A 15,952-nucleotide genomic window follows, 5' to 3' on the forward strand; every position below is an offset into this window, starting at 1 on the left:
AGCAACACTGGTATTGAGGGTTGAAGTGGAGCTAAATTATGCTTAACGCTCCTTTCTCTGAGGCTAACGCAGCCATTCAGACAATTCGTAATACCAGCGTTGTCTTAAGGGTGCGCTGGGAAAAAAAGGAGCATTAGCAACGCGGGTCTTTACCGACAAAACTCTAAATCTAGGCGATAGTATTTAACATCCTGGCACTGAACCCAAATTTATTATTACATGATTCAAATAGACCATGCATTTTGTTTTTTTGGTTTCAAAGAGCTTTATTGTATTAAAACATGCATCATACAAGAACAATGGTACAGTGGATAACAGATACAATAATAAATTATTGAAACCCCTAATCGAGCCCTGTGTTGAGAAAGTCCTTGCAAGAAAGTCTGTTTTCCACATTGAAGGTATTGCTCTGTGAATATTTATAACCTGTAAATATAATTTAACTGTAAAACAAAACAATATCTGTGTATTAACAATAAAAAAGAAATGTATTAATAATGCTTTCCCATTAAAATGCAGTGGTTCATATTTGGAGTTTGATTGTCAGTGATGTTCGAAGAGGCTTAAAGGGGAGTAGTCTAGGGTTAGAATCTTTGTTTTACTCTGAAAGTTGTGGGCGAATAGGTCAGTTACCATCCTGATTGTTTGGGGCTCGTAAAGAGTGGATATATTCATCCCAGATCAGATGAAGTGATAGTCATCTAGTTTTCTTATAGTGGAATAATGATGCTGTTCTAGTTCTATGGCTGTTGTTGTTCCAAAACTGAACAGTTGGTAAAGTAGCTTTTTTCCCAAAATGATGGGATATAACGTTTGGCTGTGTTTACCATAATAGTGAGCAATTTAAGTCTTAACCCACATTGAATGTGTGGAAAGTTGTTGAATAGGAATATCCAAGGGTTATGGGGGAGGGATCTGTCTATAGCTTTTTCTATCTTGTTTCTGATATGGGACTAGTATTGTTGTGTTATGGGACAAGTCCATCATACATGTGTGAAGGTTCCTCTGTGTTTGCATCCTCTTAAGCAATCTGTTTGATAGACAGGTACAACTCTCCCTAATCTATCTGGAGTGTAATGCCATCTACAAAGAAGTTTCATATTCATTTCTGTTATGTTTATAGATGATGAAGAAGAGCACATCTGGCAATAAATCTTTTGCCAAGTTTTCGGTGGCTGGTGGTCAGTGAGTTCTGTTTCTCACTTCGAAACATACGATGGGGGATTGTCGTGTTGGTGTGAGAGTAGTAATTTATATGAAAGAGAGAGGGTTCCTGTGTGTGGGTGCGGCATGCAACATAGGGTTTCAAATGGTGTGAGGGATCTAGTAATATTATGTTTGTTGGGATGTGAAGAGAGGTAGTGTGAGAGTTGGAAGTATGTAAACCAGTTATTAACTGTATGGCGTATGATGTCTACAATTTCATCTTTAGTCTTAAGTTTACCGTTTTGTATAAGTAAGTAAAAGGGTTTGAGTCAACGTATCGGTCGGTGTAGAGTTTCGGGGTATGTCAGGGTTATGTAATAAGGGCATCAAGGGGAATTGTGGTGTGGAGATAGTGTTGTATTTTTAAAAAAAAAAAAATGTATTCCAGATTTTAAATCTTTCCGTTATAGGGGAGGAAGGGTTAGGGTATATGTGTTCAGGTATGCCTGATAGCCAGCATAGTCCTCCCATTTGTTTGCTATTGAAAAGGTCTTGTTTGAGGTTTACCCATTCTTTTTGATTGGCACCAATCCACAATTCTAGTCAGAAAGGTTTAGAAGATTTGGAGCTCCTAGACCTCCTTTTAGACTGGGTCTAAATAGGGTATGCATGGCTACTCTAGGTTGCTTGTGAATACATCTGAAAGAATTAATACGTTTCTGGAATTCATAGATTATGGTATCAGGCATTTTTATGGGTAGAGTTTGAAGATGTATATAGGAGTTTGGGAAGAATCACCATTTTGATTGCGTTAATCCGACCTATCCATTAAATGGGTTTATGGGCCTGTGGAAGTTATATGAGCTATGAGAGGGTCATAATTTAAGGATAATAATTTATTTAGGTTTGGGGAAATGTATATACCCAAATATTTGAGTGCTATAGGCTGGTGGTGGAATTGATGAGGTTTAAGAAGTATTAAATCTTCACGTGTTGCTCCTAAACTTAGAAACCCAGATATTGAGTAATTGATGCAGAAATTTGAGAGGTCTCCATAAAGTTGTAGTAGGGACATTAAGGGGGGAATAGAGGTTTCCAAGTGTGTTAAAGGGACAGTCTAGGCCAAAATAAACGTTCATTATTCAGATAGAGCATGCAATTTTAAACAATTTTCCAATTTACTTTTATCACCAATTTTGCTTTGTTCTCTTGGTATTCTTAGTTGAAAGCTTAACCTAGGAGGTTCATATGCTAATTTCTTAGACCTTGAAGCCCACCTCTTTCTGATTGTATTTTAACAGTTTTTCACCACTAGAGGGTGTTAGTTCACGTATTTCATATAGATAACATTGTGCTCGTGCATGAGAAGTTATCTGGGAGCAGGCACTGATTGTCTAGACTGCAAGTCTGTCAAAAGAACTGAAAAAAGGGGCAGTTTGCAGAGGCTTGGATACAAGATAATCACAGAGGTTAAAAGTATATTATTATAACTGTGTTAGTTATGCAAAACTGGGAAATGGGTAATAATAAAGGGATTATCTATCTTTTAAAACAATAAAAATTCTGGTGTAGACTGTCCCTTTAATGTTAGAATGATATCATCCGCATAAAGGGAGGTTTTATATTCCGTATGGCCTATAGTGATTCCTGTAATTTCGGGGGATGTTTTAATGTAGGTCGCTACGACTTCCATTGCTAGAATGAATAGTGTGGGGGATAGCGGGCAGCCTTGTCTGGTTCCATTATTGATGTTGAAGGGGTGTGATAGGGAGTCATTTAGTTTCATTTTGGCTGTTGGAGTTTTGTAAAGGGCAAATATTTTATGAATTAATTCTGTATTAAAGCTGAATCTTATTAGAGTATGCAAAAGAAAAGACTTGCTCAAGCGGTCAAAAGCCTTCTTGGCATCCATTTAGAGTATGATTGATTGGATCCGTTGTTTAGTAGTGTGTTCTATGATGTTTATTATTTTAGTAGAAATGTCTCTGGCTTCTCTATTAGGAGTAAATCCTACTTGGTTAGTGTGTATGAGGTCTGAAATGACTTTGTTTAGACGTGTTGCTAGGATTTTGGCATATAACGTTTAGTAACGATATAGGTAAAAAATTTGAAGGTGTTGTGGCCAGTCTGCTGGACTTTGGCAGCACTACCACATGAGTTTCTAACATAGAAGGTGGGAACTTCGCTCCATTGGTGATTTCATTAAAGATCGTGTTCAGATATGGGGCAAGGATATCTTGGAATATTTGGTAATAGTTTGTAGAGAAGCCATCAGGGCCAGGACTTTTACCATGCTTTAGCATTTTAATAGCCTGCATTACTTCCTGTGTAGTAATAGGGTTTTTAAGACTTTCTAATTGTTCAGTCGTGATGTTAGGAAGGGGGAATTTGGGATAAATTGTTCCATTTTATGGAAATTATTGTGAGTTGTGTTTGCCGTGTCTATGTTGTATAGATCTGTATTAAAGGTGGGAAATGCTTATAGGATATCCAAGGTAGTGTTAAGTGGGTTTTTATTGGGGGGTCTTAAGTCATATATATGTGATTTAAGTTTTTCTTTCTTTAAAGTTCTAGCAAGATATTTGCCAGCTTTATTGCTTTCATAATGGAATAGGCTGTTGGTTTTACATTGGAGGGATTGGTATTCTATTTGTAGATGTTCATCCAGAGCTTTTCTGGTATTAGCAAGTTCGGCCTCAATAAGAGGGTCTGAGGGGGCTTTTTTGTGTTGAAAGTCCAAGTTAGAGAGTTTAGTGGTTAGTTCATTGTAGGAATTTCTTTGGGCTTGTTTCATGTGGGCTTTTAATTTAATAAGTTACCCTCTGAGGAAGCATTTATGTGCCTCCAAGACGGCAAACTGATCAGATGTTGAAGGGATATTGATGTGAAAATACTCCTGTAGAGTGTGTCTGAGCTTGGTGATTGTTTCTACATTGCTTAGCAATGTATCATCAAGCTTCTAGAGGAAAGGGCTAGTTGCATGTTCTGGCCAATTAATATGAAGTTTAACAGCTGCGTGGTCCGACCATGAAGTGGGGCATATTTCACATTTACAAATTTGCGATAATCCTGATTGGTTAGTAAAAAGGTAATCTATTCGACTATGAGATTTTTTAGGGTAGGAGTAGAATGTGTAATCTTTTGTGGTGGGGTGGAGGAATTGCTAGATGTAATATAGTTTATGCAATTTTAGATTTTTCCAGAGATATGTAAGGGATTTCCTATTTGGTTTGGTCTGAGGGTTAGTGCTGTCTAGGAGGGGTTGTAAAGGTATATTGAAGTCTCCTCCAATGTATATTGGGCCTTTAGAAATATCTAATATATGACTGAACATTTTCTCAAAGAAAGGTTTTTGTGTCGTGTTTGGGGCATAAATATTAACAAGTGTTATGGGTCTCCCATATAGGAGTCCTACCAGACTGAGAAATCTGCCCTCAGTGTCCGATATTTTTTTTGAGAGTGTAATAGGGAGTGTCTTTTTGAATAATATGCTAACTCCACATTTTTTGGAAGGCCCTGAACTGTGGTAGTGTTGAGAGTATGTTTGTCCTAAATATTTAGGTTGATAGCTTTTGCTAAAATGGGTTTCCTGTAAGTAAATAATGTCTGCTTGTCTTTTTGCGATATCCGAAAGTGCTTTAGAGCACTTGCATGGAGAGTTGATGCCCTTAGCATTTTGAGTCATGATGATTAAATAATGCGATGGCCTAGGAGTGTGTGGTGACATGGAGTGGTGGGAGGGTGCAAAGATGGGCTTGAGTATCTAGCTTAGACATATAACTATCATGGCGGGGTTAAATTTTATTTTTCTTAACCCTCTTCTGCATTATTTGGGAAGAATTTTGCATTTTTAGAGTACAATACAGCATTGAAACAATACTTTGAAAACATTAATAACAAAAAAGTGCAAACATATCTCTAAGTCTAAAATTAGACATAAATAGAGAAAAAATTGTGGGGGAACATAAAAGTAAGGATCTCTTTTTTTCCTCATTGTTGACTTTATGTTCCGTCCAGCTGTCAAAGGACAGCAAGAGGGAAAACCTAGTGTCCTGGGGGTTCATTTAGTGCTATATAACAAAGACTCTTCTAGTGAATGCAAAATATGGCTAATAAATAAACCAACAGAACAGGGGGGTTGCGGCTAAGGGGGGAAACAGGGGGTGCATCCACGTAACCCGGAAGTGGAACCTCACAAGGAGCCCTTAATGAACAGAATTTTGTTAACAACCCGGAGTGCCGTCGCAAATTGCGGTGGATGGAGCAGCAAAAGATATACACAAATAACAGGAAGCAGGCACTGCACAAAAGCCCAAGAAAAAATAATAAAATCCAAAAAGTCTTTATTGAAGTCGATTAAAACCACAAGCAGACATGGCAGGACAGGTAAAGCAGACAGTCTGTTATTTGTGTATGACTCCTGGGTGGTAAATATTACCTATACCAATGGACGTCCATTACAGTCTATTGTTCCTGTTAGGAGCGAGTGTTGTCCCTCAATTTCTTGAGGGGTGAGGTGGGCTCCAAAATTATTCATCCTCCAAATTGGAGGTGTGAGAAGATCCTGGCGAGGGTGGATTTTTAGTAGTGTTGCCTGATCTTTGCGGTGTCTTGTGCGTGTGTGGCATTTTACGGCTAGATTTAGAGTTCGGCGGTAGCTGTGAAAACCAGCGTTAGAGGCTCCTAACGCTGGTTTTAGGCTACCGCCGGTATTTGGAGTCAGTGATTAAAGGGTCTAACGCTCACTTTTCAGCCGCGACTTTTCCATACCGCAGATCCCCTTACGTCAATTGCGTATCCTATCTTTTCAATGGGATCTTTCTAACGCTGGTATTTAGAGTCGTTTCTGAAGTGAGCGTTAGAACTCTAACGACAAAACTCCAGCCGCAGGAAAATAGCAGGAGTTAAGAGCTTTCTGGGCTAACGCCGGTTCATAAAGCTCTTAACTACTGTACCCTAAAGTACACTAACACCCATAAACTACCTATGTACCCCTAAACCGAGGTCCCCCCACATCGCCGCCACTCGATTAAATTTTTTTAACCCCTAATCTGCCGACCGCCAACTACGTTATACTTATGTTCCCCTAATCTGCTGCCCCTAACCCCGCCGACCCCTGTATTATATTTATTAAACCCTAACCTGCCCCCCACAACGTCGCCGCCAGCTACTTACAATAATTAACCCCTAATCTGCCGACCGCAAAGCGCCGCCACCTACGTTATCCTTATGTACCCCTAATCTGCTGCCCCTAACACCGCCGACCCCTATATTATATTTATTAACCCCTAATCTGCCCCCCTCAATGTCGCCGACACCTGCCTACACTTATTAACCCCTAATCTGCCGAGCGGACCGCACCGCTACTATAATAAATGTATTAACCCCTAATCCGCCTCACTAACCCTATCATAAATAGTATTAACCCCTAATCTGCCCTCCCTAACATCGCCGACACCTACCTTCAATTATTAACCCCTAATCTGCCGACCGGAGCTCACCGCTATTCTAATAAATGTATTAACCCCTAAAGCTAAGTCTAACCCTAACACTAACACCCCCCTAACTTAAATATAATTTAAATCTACGAAATTAATTAACTCTTATTAAATAAATTATTCCTATTTAAAGCTAAATACTTACCTGTAAAATACATCCTAATATAGCTACAATATAAATTATAATTATATTATAGCTATTTTAGGATTAATATTTATTTTACAGGTAACTTTGTAATTATTTTAACCAGGTACAATAGCTATTAAATAGTTAAGAACTATTTAATAGTTACCTAGTTAAAATAATAACAAATTTACCTGTAAAATAAATCCTAACCTAAGTTATAATTAAACCTAACACTACCCTATCAATAAATTAATTAAATAAACTACCTACAATTACCTACAATTAACCTAACACTACACTATCAATAAATAAATTAAATACAATTGCTACAAATAACTACAATTACATAAACTAACTAAAGTACAAAAAATAAAAAAGAACTAAGTTACAAAAAATAAAAAAATATTTACAAACATTAGAAAAATATTACAACAATTTTAAACTAATTACACCTACTCTAAGCCCCCTAATAAAATAACAAAGACCCCCAAAATAAAAAATTCCCTACCCTATTCTAAATTAATAAATGTAAAAGCTCTTTTACCTTACCAGCCCTGAACAGGGCCCTTTGCGGGGCATGCCCCAAGAAAATCAGCTCTTTTGCCTGTAAAAAAAAACATACAATACCCCCCCCCATCATTACAACCCACCACCCACATACCCCTAATCTAACCCAAACCCCCCTTAAATAAACCTAACACTAAGCCCCTGAAGATCTTCCTACCTTGTCTTCACCATCCAGGTATCACCGATCCGTCCTGGCATCCGGTGCTGAAGAGGTCCAGAAGAGGCTCCAAAGTCTTCCTCCTATCCGGCAAGAAGAGGACATCCGGACCGGCAAACATCTTCTCCAAGCGGCATCTTCGATCTTCTTCCATCCGGTGCGGAGCGGGTCCATCTTGAAGCAGCCGACGCGGATCCATCCTCTTCTTCCGTTGTCTCCCGACGAATGACGGTTCCTTTAAGGGACGTCATCCAAGATGGCGTCCCTCGAATTCCGATTGGCTGATAGGATTCTATCAGCCAATCGGAATTAAGGTAGGAATATTCTGATTGGCTGATGGAATCAGCCAATCAGAATCAAGTTCAATCCTATTGGCTGATCCAATCAGCCAATCAGATTGAGCTTGCATTCTATTGGCTGTTCCGATCAGACTCGGGGTACATAGTTAGGTGCAGACGTAGGAAGTGTTTCCCCATAGGAAACAATGGGGCTGCGTTAGGAGCTGAACGCTGCTTTTTTGCAGGTGTTAGGTTTTTTTTCAGCTCAAACAGCCCCATTGTTTCCTATGTGAGAATCGTGCACGAGCACGTTTTTTAGGCTGGCCGCGTCCGTAAGCAACTCTGGTATCGAGAGTTGCATTTGCGGTAAAAATGCTCTATGCTCATTTTTTGGAGCCTAACGCAGCTGTCATGATTTCGTCCGTTCATTGCCGTGTCGCCGCGGCTCCCGGATCTCCTCTGTGTGACTGACGTCACGTTGCTTAGCAACGTGACGCTTTCTCGACACACCCCTCTGATGACGTTGCCGCTCCTGCCTTTAAACCACGGCGGGAGATCTGAATCGGGGCCCGTTTGTTTGTTTCCCTTGGAGTTTGTGAGTACCTTGTCAAAATCTGTTTTCCTGATACCGACTTCTGCCTGCCTGACCAAGCCTTTTGCCTTAACCCTTTTGCTGATATTTGGATACCGACTTCTGCCTGTCTGACCAAGCCTTTTGCCTTAACCCTTTTTGCTTATGTTTGGATGCCGACTTCTGCCTGCCTGACCTTGCTTTTGCCTTATTCCACAATCATTTCTTTGATTAATAAAACCTGCTTAAAGGGACATTTTCTTTTACAAACTGCAAAGGAGAACTTTGACTTTCTGTTTTGTTATAAACCTGCTTAAAGGGACATTTTCTTTTACAAACTGCAAAGGAGAACTTTGACTTTCTGTTTTGTTATAACCTGCTTAAAGGGACATTTACTTTTACAAGTTGCAAAGGAGAACTTTGACTTTCTGTTTTGTTATAAGCCTGCTTAAAGGGACATTTACTTTTTCAAAGCTGCAAAAGGGAACTTTGTTACAAGCCTGCTAATGAGGACCTTTTTTCTAAGCTGCAAATAAGAGCATTTCCTTTATATTCTTTGACCTGCTTAAAGGGACGTTTTTTCCTTTGTGGTTTCCCTGCATCCTGGAGCAACTATTATTTTTTGTAATCTTTCTCATCTGTTTCCTGAGTGGGTCACGTCCTGGATATTTCTCAGTGTGCTAGCGTGTGCTTTCTATTCACGCTAGCAGTTGGGTTGCATCCCGGACTTATTCCAAAGCGGCTGACATTACAAACGGGCCATAAAAATGGACCCCACTGAATTATCCATGGCCGTGGCTCACCAGGGACAGCTTTTGGGATCTCATGCCACTCACTTGCAGTCTCTGGACACTAAACTTGATCAAATAACTGCTCTATTACAAAATTTGGTTTCTACCGCACCTCCCAATCCTAATCCCAATCCTAATCCTATTGAGGCATTACCTCCTTCGATTCCTAACAATCAGTCTCAGGTACAACTAAGTCCCAGGATACCTCTTCCGGATAAATATGATGGGAATCCTGAAGAATGTAGAGGCTTTCTGAATCAATGCCGTCTTCATTTCCGAAATAGCCCTACTCTTTTTGCTACTCCCTCTTCTAGAATCACATTTCTTATTTCCTTAATGAAAGGAAAAGCCTTGGCTTGGGTATCACCTTTGCTAGAAAAGAATGATCCTATACTTTTGGATGTTGATACATTTCTATCTATGTTCTCAAATGTATTCGATAAACCTGGAAGGTCATCCGCTGCTGAAGCCACTCTCCTGGATTTATGTCAAGGTAATCAACCAGTCTCTCAATACGCTATTGAGTTCCGCACCCTTGCCTCTGAAACCACTTGGAATCAGGGAGCACTCAGAGCCGCTTTCCGTAAAGGACTTTCTGAGCGTCTCAAGGATGAATTGGTGTATCGTGAACTTCCAGAGTCCTTAGAAGCCTTAATAAATCTCTGTATCAGTCTCGACGCCAGGTTTCGTGAACGCCAACAAGAAAAGGATAGAACACAGAGGTCTTCAACTCGAACTCCTTTTCGTTTGGCTCCTCGTTTTTCTAATCCAGTCACTCCAGTCTCTCCTACTACTGATCAGGCTGAACCCATGGAAGTGGGAAGTATAAAATTAACTGAGACTGAACGCTTGAGAAGACGGACTCTTGGCTTATGTCTGTACTGTGGCCTTAAAGGGCATTTATTAAGGGATTGTCCTACTAGGCCAGTAAAAGCCAGGGCTTAACTCTAGTCCAGGGAACTGAGTTAAGCCAAAACAGTTGCCATTCCCTATACAAGAAACTCTTTGTTCCAGTAACCCTTCTAATTGGACATAAGAAGATTTATACCCAAGCTCTAATTGATTCTGGTGCTGGAGGAGTGTTCATTGACTCTTCATTCGTCTCTACTCACTCTATACCCTTACTAAAGAAGGAGTATTCCATTTCAGTCTCTACGGTCAGTGGAGATCCTTTGGGTTCTGGATATATTCAGTTTTCTACTCAACCCTTACTCCTCACCGTAGGAATACTTCATTCCGAGACAATTTGTTTTGATGTCATCCCCACTCCACAATTTCCTATTATCTTGGGATTACCCTGGCTCCAAATTCACAATCCCATTTTTTCTTGGACTTTCGGTGAACTCACTTCCTGGGGATCTACATGCCAGACTAAATGTCTTCAAAAGATTATCAAGTTACCACTCACTATTGCTCTCACAGTTGAAACTCCGGACTCCTTACCTATGCCTTATCATGACTTTGTGGATGTTTTCTCCAAAAAAGAAGCTGAACGTCTTCCTCCTCACCACCCTTTTGATTGTCCCATTGATCTCCTTCCCGGGGCTGCCTATCCTCGAGGCAAGACATATCCACTTTCTAAACCAGAAAACATGGCTTTGGAAGAATATATTAAAGACAATCTGGCTAGAGGATTTATTCGACCCTCCTCTTCCCCTGTAGGGGCTGGTTTCTTTTTTGTAGGAAAAAAGGATGGCGGATTAAGACCCTGTATTGATTATCGAGGATTAAATCAGATTACCATCAAGAACAGTTATCCCCTACCCCTTATTTCTGAACTTTTTACTTATCTTCAGGGAGCCACCATATTCACCAAACTCGACCTACGTGGTGCATACAATCTGATCCGTATACGCAAAGGAGATGAGTGGAAGACTGCCTTTAACACTCGATTTGGGCATTATGAATATTTGGTCATGCCCTTCGGGCTATGCAATGCTCCGGCGGTTTTTCAACATTTTGTAAACGAGATCTTTCGTGATTTTTTGAATATTTTTGTCATCATATACCTTGACGACATCTTAATTTTTTCTCAGAATCACCAAGATCATGTGCACCACGTCAAGAAAGTACTTCAACGTTTAAGAGAATTCCATCTGTTTGCTAAATTGGAGAAATGTTCTTTCCATCAAAAATCCATACCCTTTCTGGGTTATGTAATATCGGCATCTGGATTTGAAATGGACCCTACTAAACTTTCTGCCATTTTGGATTGGCCTAGACCTGATTCTTTGAAGGCTTTACAACGTTTTCTAGGCTTCGCCAACTACTACAGGAAGTTCATCAAGAATTTTGCTACTATTACTTCTCCTCTTACTGCTCTCACTAGAAAAGGACAAAACTGTAAAAAATGGCCTCCTGAGGCTATAGAAGCTTTTGAGTCTCTCAAAGAAGCTTTTTCCTCTGCACCTATTCTCCGTCATCCAAATCCTGAGTTTCAATTTATCCTGGAAGTTGATGCTTCCTCTGTTGCTGCTGGAGCTGTTCTGTCTCAACGAATACCAGAGACTGGAAAGATTCATCCAGTTGCTTTCTTCTCTAAAAAATTCACTCCTTCTGAATTTAACTATGACGTAGGGAATAAAGAGTTGCTTGCCATCAAAATGGCATTGGATGAATGGAGACATTGGCTGGAAGGTACTTCTTTGCCATTTACTATACTCACTGATCATAAGAACCTTCTGTATCTCCAAACAGCCAAACGATTGAATTCCAGGCAAGCACGCTGGTCATTATTCTTCTCCCGGTTTCACTATAATTTGTCTTACATACCTGGTTCAAAAAATATTAAAGCAGACGCCCTTTCCAGACAATTTCAAGATTCTCCAGTTCCTGAGTCTGGTACCATTCTCCAACCTCATGAAGTCATAGCCCAGTTAACAACTTCCTGGTTACAAGAATTACAGTCTGCTCAAGGGAATCTTCCTTTGTCCTGTAAACCTCCCGATGGTTTACTCTTTGTTCCTGAACGCCTTCGTTCCAAGATTTTATTTTGGGCTCATGATAGTCCTCTTTCTGGACATCCTGGCATCAGTATTACCACTCGAAACCTCAAACAACATGTCTGGTGGCCTACTCTCTCTCAAGATGTGAAGGATTACGTCTCAGTATGCACACAATGTGCCATGAACAAAACTCCACGCCAACTTCCTTCAGGATTGCTCCAACCATTGCCTATACCTCACCAGCCTTGGACTCATGTATCCATGGACTTCATTACCGACCTTCCCTTGTCCGCTGGAAACAATACTATCTGGGTGGTGGTCGACAGGTTCACTAAGACTGCCCATTTTGTACCCTTACCAGGATTACCATCTGCCAAAAGACTCTCTGAACTTTTTATTTCACATATTGTAAGAATCCATGGATTTCCTCTAGATATTGTTTCAGATAGAGGGGTACAGTTTGTTTCTCGATTTTGGAGGTCACTTTGTAAACATTTTGGAACTACTATATCTCTCTCTACTTCTCACCACCCACAATCGAATGGCCAGACTGAAAGAGTAAATCAGTGTCTTGAAACATATCTTAGACATTATGTGGATCATTATCACTCTAACTGGACTTCTTACCTTCCTTTGGCTGAATTGGCTCATAATGCCCGGTACAATTCCTCCCTTCAGACTTCTCCTTTTCATGCAGCTTACGGATATCAGCCCAGAACATTTCCTTTGCATACTTCCTCCACAGTGAATCCTGCTTCTGATCTTACAGCCCGAAGATTAACTCGACATTGGCAGAAAATACATCGTATTCTTTCTGTAACTTCTAGACGTTACAAGTTCTTTTCAGACCTTCGACGGAAGAAAGCTCCCAAATATCGCCCTGGTGATAAAGTTTGGATTTCCTCTCGATTTCTTCGCCTGAAACAACCTTCTAACAAATTGGGACCACGATACGTGGGTCCTTTCCGAATACTGGGTCAGGTGTGTTCTACTGCTTATCGGGTGGCTTTACCCAAGACTCTCAAAGTCCATCCGGTATTCCATGTTTCTCTTTTAAAACCTGTGATGACTAACAGGTATTCTAAGCCTTTTTCTAAACCTCCACCGTTATTTGTGCATGGACACCCTGAGTTTGAGATCAGCCATATTCTAGATTCCAAGTTGCGTGGCAAGAAATTGTATTATCTCATTCTTTGGAAAGGTTATCCAGTCACAGAACGTTCTTGGGAACCGGCTCATCAAGTAAATGCTCCTACTTTGATCAAGACCTTCCACAAGACTCATCCTGATAGGCCTGGTCCTGGTCCCCGGAGGGGTCCTTGAGGAGGGGGGTGCTGTCATGATTTCGTCCGTTCATTGCCGTGTCGCCGCGGCTCCCGGATCTCCTCTGTGTGACTGACGTCACGTTGCTTAGCAACGTGACGCTTTCTCGACACACCCCTCTGATGACGTTGCCGCTCCTGCCTTTAAACCACGGCGGGAGATCTGAATCGGGGCCCGTTTGTTTGTTTCCCTTGGAGTTTGTGAGTACCTTGTCAAAATCTGTTTTCCTGATACCGACTTCTGCCTGCCTGACCAAGCCTTTTGCCTTAACCCTTTTGCTGATATTTGGATACCGACTTCTGCCTGTCTGACCAAGCTTTTTGCCTTAACCCTTTTTGCTTATGTTTGGATGCCGACTTCTGCCTGCCTGACCTTGCTTTTGCCTTATTCCACAATCATTTCTTTGATTAATAAAACCTGCTTAAAGGGACATTTTCTTTTACAAACTGCAAAGGAGAACTTTGACTTTCTGTTTTGTTATAAACCTGCTTAAAGGGACATTTTCTTTTACAAACTGCAAAGGAGAACTTTGACTTTCTGTTTTGTTATAACCTGCTTAAAGGGACATTTACTTTTACAAGTTGCAAAGGAGAACTTTGACTTTCTGTTTTGTTATAAGCCTGCTTAAAGGGACATTTACTTTTTCAAAGCTGCAAAAGGGAACTTTGTTACAAGCCTGCTAATGAGGACCTTTTTTTCTAAGCTGCAAATAAGAGCATTTCCTTTATATTCTTTGACCTGCTTAAAGGGACGTTTTTTCCTTTGTGGTTTCCCTGCATTCTGGAGCAACTATTATTTTTTGTAATCTTTCTCATCTGTTTCCTGAGTGGGTCACGTCCTGGATATTTCTCAGTGTGCTAGCGTGTGCTTTCTATTCACGCTAGCAGTTGGGTTGCATCCCGGACTGATTCCAAAGCGGCTGACAGCAGCATTTTTTTGAACTCTCGATACCAGAGTTAATTTTATGGTGCGGCCAGAAAAAAGCCTGCGGAGCGTTAACAGCCCATCTACCGCCAAACTCCAAATCTAGGCCTTAGTTTGGATGACCATCAGTTGTACCGGGAATCCCCATCTGTATGTGATTTTTAATTGCATAACATTGTTGTAAGTGGTGCAAACTCCTGAAAGAACTGGAAAGAACTGGAAAGAACTGGATAATGTTGCCTCTTGCATTTTACAGGTTGTTGTCGTCTTGACTGGTTGAGAATCATTTCCTTTTCTAGGAAAATTGGTCTGTGTTGGTGATTGCTAAGCTCAGCAGCTGTAAAATATGAAGGCATTGTGTGGGTCTTTTTTCCCTGAGTAGGTCCTTGCAGTAAGATGTATGTCTCCTCATTTATTGTGTCTCAGGGCGTGAGAAGATGCTTTGTGAGCCAGGTGGGAGGTAGTTGCGGCTCACTATGAGTGTCCTGCTAGTGTTCTGGGGCTGATACAGAATTGCAGTCTCTTGTAGGTGTGGCTGATCTCAGTCTGTTTTGCAGCAGTTCGGCTTAGTCTTAGCTGTGCCACTAGGTCCCCTCTTTGATTTGTGGGAAGAGAGAGTGTGGATCTATGCCGGCCAGCAAGATGGCCCCTGTCTCCGCACTTGTGTTATATAGTCCGGCCCGCTCCTCCTGCAAATGACCGGAGGGTCAAAGTGCTTCCCCCTGAGCTGTTGGAGTCCAAAGGTTTTTTAAGGTGAAGGGTTCTTTGAGAAAAAGATGGTATTAGTGCCCCAGGATTAGTGATTTAGAGATCTGTACAGCGGAGCTCCAGTATTATGCTGCCATCATGGCTGCTTCCGGCTCTGCTCCCCAGAGCATGCATTTTAAGCAACTTTCTAATTTACTCCTATCATAATTTTTTCTTGGTGGCTTCATTTAGACACCAATCAGCAAGCGCTACCCAGGGTGCTGAACCAAAGATGGTCTGACTTGTAAGCGTATATTCCTGCTTTTTCAAATAAATATACCAAAAGAATGAAGAAGAAATTTATAATAGGAGCAAATTAGAAAGTTGTATAAAATTGCATACACTATTTGAATCACAAAAGAAAAAAAATTGGGTTCGGTATCCTTTTCATTTCACTTTTTCAGTTTTAATGGATTTATGGACCATAGAAAAGTAAGCACATATGGCTGGCATATCTATGGCACAAGTGCCCAACTAATTTGTGGTACTCTGACTCTGAATACCACCATACTGCTTGATTTCATTGGTTGCAATTGTAGTACTTATTTTTACTGTGCTTTACATCAGCAATTAAGGTTCAATTGTTGATCTATTTTATTGATTTATACGAAAAACATGCTTCAATATTTCTTTAATGCCTCTTTATATTTAAAGAAAGGTGCCATGGGTGCTTAAGATATATATATTTTTTTAAATTATCTCCAGTTTGGGCACGCACTCTCTAAATGCATTAGTATTGGAGCCTGTGATGAATATGAGCTTACAGGGACAGGAAAACCCAGAATTATCTTTCATGATTTACTTTACAATTTACTTCTGTTATCAAATTTGCTTCATTATCTTGTTATCCTTTGATGAAGAAACAGCATTGCACTACT

This window comes from Bombina bombina, chromosome 6 (assembly GCF_027579735.1).
Source record: "Bombina bombina isolate aBomBom1 chromosome 6, aBomBom1.pri, whole genome shotgun sequence".
In the NCBI taxonomy this organism is placed as follows: Eukaryota; Metazoa; Chordata; class Amphibia; order Anura; family Bombinatoridae; genus Bombina; species Bombina bombina.